Genomic DNA, 8,170 nt, shown 5'->3' with positions numbered 1-8,170 from the left:
CTCCTGGTTCCGCTCGAGCGGCTGCTCCTTACGACAAGGCCCGCACCACTCCCCCTCAAACGTCATCAGTAGTGGATCCACCCAGCGTATCCCAACGAGCGCGACGTTGGCGCGCGTCGACGCCAAGACGGACGCCTCTACCGCCTTGCTGACTTATGTTTCCCGCTTGGGTCGAGTCGAGAATCCACCGACGACGACGTCATGGACGGGCCTTGTCTCCTAGCTGGTCTTGCGCAGTCCACCGCGATTGCCACCGATCCGCCTAATTCGAAATCATTCCGCTGGCCGCGAAGGTCAACAGCCGCTACGATGCGATTGACCCTGCTGTGCTTATAAGAGCAGACAGAGGCCGCACAGTGGCAGTGGTGGCAGCACCGTCGTCCCGCGAGGCTACCAATGTGCCTAGATTTCGGAGCGTTCCCAACTGCCTTATCGGGGTCTGCGAGGAGGAGGTGTCGAAAGCGTCAATCGTCCGCAAGCGTCTCCGACCAGCTCCGACCCACTTGCCTTCTCGCCTCCTGCGCAGACTAGCACTTACGGCCAGTCTGCGCGAAGGGGCGTTCGCCATTAAATTGCAAACGCTCTCCGCGGTCTGAATTGCTTTCTCTCTTAAGTCTAGGCTCTCCGGAGGCTGCCTGAGGAGGCTCTTCGCAGCTGCATACAGAGGGCTTGTTGTCTTTCGGAAGCGGCCCAAGGCGCGTACGGCCCCGGAGAGGTCTTCTCCTCCGACCCGCTCTACGCATCGGCAGCTGGGATTTCGGTGGCCTTCCACCAGCATGGTCACGACCACGGGAGCTGCCGCTCCTGGCCGGCCCGCTGCTGCTGGGCATGCACTAATGGATGCCCTCTCTCTTCCGCGGCTTCTGGTTTAGTCTCCCATCGGAGCCGAGTCGAGGAAGAGGACGCCTCCATTCCGCGGCGGCATCCCGCGCAAACTCCCGCGCAAAAGCGGCGCGCGGAGGTGAGCTTTTGGCGCGCAGGTGCATGCCGCTCCGCCCACTCGTAATGTGCCCAGATTTCAGAGCGTTTCCAGGTGTCCGCCATTAAACTGCGAGCGCTCTGCATGGTTTGACGTTGCTCGCTCCCTCGAATCTAGGCTCTCGACCGACTGTCTCTGGGAAGCGGGCGCCGAACCTGCGTGGGGTTTCTTGGCACCTAACGGGAGACCGTGCGGGGATATGGTCGGTGGTTTGGCACGTGATAGAGTTTGCAAACCCACGGTCCGTCGGTCGGTCGCAGAGAATGTTTGCAACCCCGGACCGCCGGAGGCTCCGATAAGTTCCATTTGTACTATATAGTCACCGATAACTTATTATCACCCCGCAGTCAATGGTATTTCGGCATTAGCCGACAAAAACGCTAAAGGACGAATCTTGAAGCAAACCATCGCTGATTATAATCACCGAGAACAACCATCGCTGATTATAATCACCGAGAACAACACAAATCATTGGCGAGTTTCGAACATCTTATTATCGCTTCACCCTCAAAGTAATCCCCGTGGGACTCCACACACTTCTCCCAGCGGTGCTGCCATTGTTGTAAGCATTCCGAGAAGCCTCTTTCGGAATGGAGTTAAGCTCAGCTGACGTTGAAGCCATAATGTCCTCTCTTGTCTGAAATCGCGCTCCTTTCAATGACCTCTTGATTTTGGGAAACAGCCAGAAGTCGCAGGGGGCCATATCAGGAGAGTAAGGAGCCTGTTGAACTATACGGGAGTCTGGTTTTTCGCCAAAAAGTCTGAATCAAGTGCGAGGAATGTGCTGGAGCATTGTCGTGATCAGCGGCGTAGACTTTCCATTTTCCCGGGGGGAGGGGGGGGGGGGGGAGTGCTTTTTCGCGCAATTTTTTTTTACACCGGCAATTATCAGTAGTTTATTTTAGGGGGTACATTTTACAGCGTATGTATATCGCCATGTGTCCGTCGCTGTGTGCGTTATTTTGGTTACATGCCACTACTAGAAGCTCGTTACATGGCAAGTAAACAGCGTCTCGGTAAGGATCACGGCCCCCCCCCCCCTCCCCGGATCTCACCAGGGGGGGCACGAGCCCCGGTGTCCCCCCCCCCCCCCCCCCCCCCCCCCCCCCCCGTAGTCTACGACTATGGTCGTGATGGTCTCTTGCGCCGCACAGCATCACGTAGGCGACGGAGGACATCCCCGTATAGTACTCTGTGGTGATTGTTTGACCCCTGTGGTGCGTACTCGTGGTGTACCACACCGCGGGAGTCAAAGAAAGCAGTCAGCATCACTTTGACGCCGCTGCGCACTTGGCGGGCCTTCTTTGGTCTTGGTGACCTGGAACGCTTCCACTGTGACGAGTGGGATTAGGTTTCCGGGTCGTACCCGTGCACCCAGGAGTAGTCACCAGTGATTGTGGTGTTCATGAAGTCGGGGTCACTGTTTGTGGAATCCAGCATGTCCTGTACTTCAACACGAAGTTGCTTTTGGTCCACCATGATCAGCTTCGGCACGAATTTCGCCGCAACTGTCTTCATGGCCAAATCTTCGGTCATAATGGAATGTGCAGAAAAAGTGCTGATGCCCACCTCTTCCGCAATTTCTCCGATAGTCACACGACGATCCAGCATCACCACAGCGTTCACTTCGGCAATGACCTGGTCATTTCGGCATGTTGATAGCCGTCCGGAGCGTGGCTCGCTCTCCACCGATGTGCGACCGTCTTTAAACCAGACTTGTACGTAACGCTTTACAAGTAATTGATTACTTGTAATCAGTTACATTTTACTGTAATTTTGTAACGCTTCGATCACTTCCTTTAATGTGTACCGATGCTTGCAATTTAATTACTTTTTTACTGTAATCGATTATAAAACGACCCAATGCAATTCTTCTCAATTTTTCTCAATTCTTTTTTTTTTTTTTTTGGGGGGGGGGGGGGTGGGGGTGGGGGTGGAAGGTGTTAAATACGCTGGAGTCACTCAGCTCTGGGCATCAGCTCTGGGCAACGGTCAATTTTTTTTTTTTTTCTTTTTCGCAGTGTGTCGAATTGAAACAAATACGGGTTCGTTTACGGTTCAGGTTCAGGTAAATTTATTTTGTTCCCGTTCAGTTCCGGTTCGATTAATTCGATCCGCGAACCGGTTCGCGAACCGGTTCGGAAATTATAAATGACAAATTGCAACATCAAAATAAATTACAAATGAAACATCTGAAATCAGCACATACGAAACGGGATACATCGAGTTTCCGGTACGAAAAAATACGGCATGTAAATCTTGACACTTCATAGCTCCATATACTCTGACCGGTGGTTGGGGCAGCGAAGAGCAGATATAATTCATGAATGCTCATTTCAACTGTAAATAAAATTTCTTTCTCTCCCTCAAACATTATCAAACTCCACAGCCTTTTCTTTTCTCATTCCGATGGAAGCAAGCTTCAAGAACTCGCGCGTTCTAGAAACGTGTTATGAAATGAGCACACAGCAGCATTTAGGATTTACGAGATTGTAGAAAAATGAAATCCCGTAACGCGATTTTTTTTTTTTTTTTTTGCACAGCCTTCTAATTTTTTTTCTTCCGTGCAAGCCGCGACCAGCGCAATACTGGTTCCTATGTCAAGATTCATGGATGCAGCGTTTGTCAAGATTCACGGATGCAGCGTTTATATTCCTAAGACTGAGTGGAGAAGAAAAATATGTAAGCGAGGTGTGTGTCAGTTGACGGCACTTAAAAAACAAATGGCATTGATAGCACATTCATAGTCAACAGCGCGAGGCCGAACCGTTTTGACATGAGCCGGTAACCGTTATTTTTTTTTTTTCCGGTTCAGTTCCGGTTCGGGTTCATCGCGATAACAATATAACGGTTCGGGTTCAGGTTCAGTTCCGGAAAAAATACCGGTTCGGTTCCGGTTTTCGGTTCGGTTCGGTTCCGGTTCGACACCCTGCTTTTTCGAAACCACTCGGCACGGGACCTTGAGGATTAGTAGGCTACTTACTTCACTATGCTTCCTTTCCTGGCTACATTTTTTTTTTTTTTGGTACACCGGCGACTACGTCTGGGGTATGAAAAATGACCTTATCCAGCTTCTTGTAAGTAATGTATTTAAACAGCGCTCTTTTTATTTTATTTTATTCATTTTTCACGAGAGGGATTGGGTGTGTTGGCGACACTCACTCAGCTCTAAACAAAAACGGTGAAGGCTATTTTTTTTTTTTCGAAACAACTGAGCGCGAGATTTCAAGGATTATGCTACCATAATAAAATAAGTTAAAAGAAAAGTAACGTGGGAAGTAATCGATCACTTTAGAGTAATGTTTCGAATACTTTTTTGAGGCTGTAATTGTAATTGTAGTCGATTACATTTCACAGTGAAGTAATTGTAATTGTAATCTGTTACTCTTTTTACTAACGTGTACAAGTCTGCTTTAAACCGGTTGTACCACTCCTTAATAATCTGTGTGCTGCTCATAGCTTCGTCACCGAAAGCCGTCCGAATCTTCCGAGTGGTTTCCACTTGGCTGTCGCCCAGTTTCTGGCAAAATTTCATGCAGTAGCGCTGCTCCAGTCACTCCGCCATGTTCCTCGCAATAAAAAAACCAAGGAAAGCACTACGCACTACCTCACTCAAATGCTGCTTCCCAGCGACTGATGCTATTGGGAAAAAATTCACGCATGCGTACGAAGGTTCAAGGTCGGCTGATGCAAGCGCGCTTGTTTCATGTCCATCAAGTGTTGGCAAAAAAAAAAAAAAAAAAAGTCGGATACGTTTTTAACAGACCTGCATGGTATCTATCATTGGCGTACCCAGGATTTTCGTCTGGGGGGAGGGAGAAGGGTTAGGAAAGCTATGCAAATTTTTTTACTTATTTATTTCCGAGCTATAGCTTGCGATTACGTTAACTTAGACGTGCTGTGTTGAGATTGCGATGCTGCACGCGCAACTCGGAAATCAGCCAATTTCGGAATTATTTCGACGGCAGAAATTTTCATGATTCTGGTGTAGTCGTTACCACGGGGGCGAAGTATTCACGGGCAAATTTTTCGTGATTATTTTCAAATCGCGAAATTGACGAAATTAGGTCTTTAGGTATTTAGGTCTTTATGAAAACCAAGTTGTTTAGCGTATCCTCAGTTGCATGTAGCTTCGCAGACGACAAAAGCAACGGCTCCTGCGACCCAATGCGAGGTGCCAGAGCCAACCACATGTCCTGCCGGGGCTGCTGTATTGCAGCATGGACGCGCCTCGCATGGCCATCGTGTATGAGAAGAAAACTCGCCTACCTGGAGGGAAAAGTAATTTAGGCAGTCTTGGAAGGAAAAACAATTCCCTTAATGTAATTACTTGAAAATTATTAAAGTCATCGAACTAAACACCCAGAGGGGACGAAGAGAAAACATTTAAAACATTACTCTTACATATTTATAGATTGGAATCTAACCTGATGAATTCAGCACACAGTGGCGTACCAACTTACCGGATTCTGCGTCACATGTGGCACTTTAACACAATGCTCATTCGTCACTTTATTAAAAATATCTCTCGTTTATTTTTTTTTAATATTCTTGAAGTTCATTGGGCATATTTACTAATTCCTCAAAAATTAGTAATCACCCATTCTGTATATTAATGAAGCCGCAAACGTAAAATCAGAACATCGGACATCAGAAAAAAATACAATTTATTGACTGCTGACAGTGCGGCGTCGGTAGCTCTGTCAGGTAAAGAGGTTTGTTCTTTTCGAGCTAATATGAATAGCGGTGTGTGAACCGCTTCAGCCCCAAATATTATGTAGTGCCTGATAGATAAGTAGGTGTTTGTTGATGTAATCAGTATCGGCTACGCTGTTTTCTTTCTGTTAATTTCACTAACAAAACTTTAGTTGCGAGAACAACTTCGTCCAGTCGTGTTTTTTCATCATAACGTTTACAGATTCGCCCGATTTGCTACCTTACAGAAGACTAGCTCTTATATAGGTCACGAGTAACAACTGTGACAGTGTGCAGCTCTGAAGGTCATGGGTGGCTAACTGTAGAAGGGCACTATCACACAAAGGCAACGTGTAGAGACACCAGCACGAACGGCTAGAAAACGTGCATGTTCGCATGCACTTTTTGACTTTCGGAATTTACAGTTTTTATTTTTAGGTTTTAGGCACACATTATTAAGTTTACGAACTCTTTGCTGTTCTTCAAGTTCATAAAGTTTTCACTTAAGGCCCTGTCACATTGAGGAAACACGGCGGAAACATGAACAAAACATGTTTCTCAACAGTCGGGAAACATGTCGGCTGTCGGCTCTGTTGGCCGACAATCCTGTCACATTGAGGAAACAGCAACACAACATGGACGACAGCGACAATGTTGTCTCGGTGTGACAGCTTTTGGCAACGGAAACCTCGACAACTTGTGTCGGACGACACGTGTTGCCCATTTCGGTGGCTGAGCGAATTTTTTTCCAGCAACACGGCAACATCTATATTTTTCTGTACAGATAGTCGCACGAGAATACTTCAATAATAACGTCAAGCGTGAAGGGCAATTTCGAACGCGGCTTCTTGCGCGGCGGCAGCTGATCGTCAAAATCATCTGAATCGATGGCACAAAGAAGCACCCTGTCACACTGCGGAAACAGTCGGAGAACTTTGTCCTTCAACACGAGGAAAACATGTTTTCGGGGACCCTGTCACATTGCGGAAACAGCAACAGTCCGGAAACATGTTGCTGTAGTCCGAAAACCATGTTTCCCAACTTGTTCTCCGACACTCGGGGAACATCCTGTCACACCGAGAAAGCGTGTTGTAAGAACACAAATTGCCTCCTCTCCTGCGCGCTGCCTCCCTCTCTCTCTCGCCCTCGTCTGCCCGGCCGGCTCGGCTAAGCTACAAGCGCGAGCTCCGGGCTTTCAGCATCCCTGCCAAGCACGCACGCTCGTGCAGTGCAAGCACTGTTCTGGGCCAGATGCTCGCGCGGCTGCGTCTGGACCGAAGCTGAAACGAAGTATAGACCTTTCCAGAAAAGGGCTGCTGGCCGGTTTCATTTTCAGTGTTCGTGCGTATCGCGCGTGATTTGCTCGCTTTCCGAAGCGACGCACACGCGCGTGCTGAGCTGTGGACATCGCACGCTGAGCTGTGGATTTGTAAACATTGGAAAGGTCTATAGGCGGCCAGGCCCAGATCCGCTGGCTCCGCTCGCCCCTTGAATCTTTGCCATTTTGGATCGCCGTCTCATCGCCGTCGCTCTACCGTAGTCGATTCATCAGCCGCGCGAACCATCTCGTGTTCTCTGGATTTGGCGGTTGCGTTCTGCTACAGGGCTAGACCCTTGCAGGATGGCATACGCGCCGGCCACAGCAGCAGCTTCTGCTTTGGTGCTTCTTTGTGCAATCGATTCAGATGATTCTGACGATCAGCTGCCGCCGCGCAAAAAGCCGCGTTCAAAATGGCCCTTCACGCTTGACGTCAATTATTGAAGTATTCTCGTGCGACTATGTGTACAGAAAAATATAGATGTTGCCGTGTTGCAGGAAAAAAATTCGCTCAGCCACCAAAATGGGCAACACGTGTCGTCCGACACAAGTTGTCGAGGTTTCCGTTGCCAAAAGCTGTCACACCGAGACAACATTGTCGCTGTCGTCCATGTTGTGTTGCTGTTTCCTCAATGTGACAGGGTTGTCGGGCAACAGAGCCGACAGCCGACATGTTCCCCGACTGTTGAGAAACATGTTTTGTTCATGTTTCCGCCGTGTTTCCTCAATATGAAAGGGACTCAAAGCAGAAGCTGCTGCTGTGGCCGGCGCGTATGCCATCGTGCAAGGGTCTAGCCCTGTAGCAGAACGCAACCGCCAAATTCAGAGAACACGAGATGGTTCGCGCGGCTGATGAACCGACTACGGTAGAGCGACGTCGATGAGACGGCGATCCAAAATGGCAAAGATTCAAGGGGCGAGCGGAGCCAGCGGATCTGAGCCTATACTTCGTTTCAGCTTCGGTCCAGACGCAGCTAAAGCTACAAGCGCGAGCTCCGGGCTTTCAGCATCCCTGCCAAGCACGCGGGCTCGTGCAGTGCAAGCACTGTTCTGGGCCACATGCTCGCGCTTGTAGCATCGGCTGCGTCTGGACCGAAGCTGAAACGAAGTATAGCCGCCTATACTTCGTTTCAGCTTCGGTCCAGACGCAACCGATGCTACAAGCGCGAGCATCTGAC

General features: G+C 49.1%; 1 pseudogene; it reads right to left on the bottom strand.

The window, feature by feature from the left end:
• Positions 1-2,326: 2,326 nt before the first annotated feature.
• On the bottom strand, positions 2,327-4,544 carry LOC115315127 (annotated as a pseudogene).
• Between the last annotated feature and the right edge of the window lie 3,626 nt (positions 4,545-8,170).

Source organism: Ixodes scapularis, unplaced genomic scaffold, assembly GCF_016920785.2.
Source record: "Ixodes scapularis isolate PalLabHiFi unplaced genomic scaffold, ASM1692078v2 PGA_scaffold3__209_contigs__length_174095766, whole genome shotgun sequence".
In the NCBI taxonomy this organism is placed as follows: domain Eukaryota; kingdom Metazoa; phylum Arthropoda; class Arachnida; order Ixodida; family Ixodidae; genus Ixodes; species Ixodes scapularis.
This window is presented reverse-complemented; position numbering and strand designations above follow the sequence as displayed.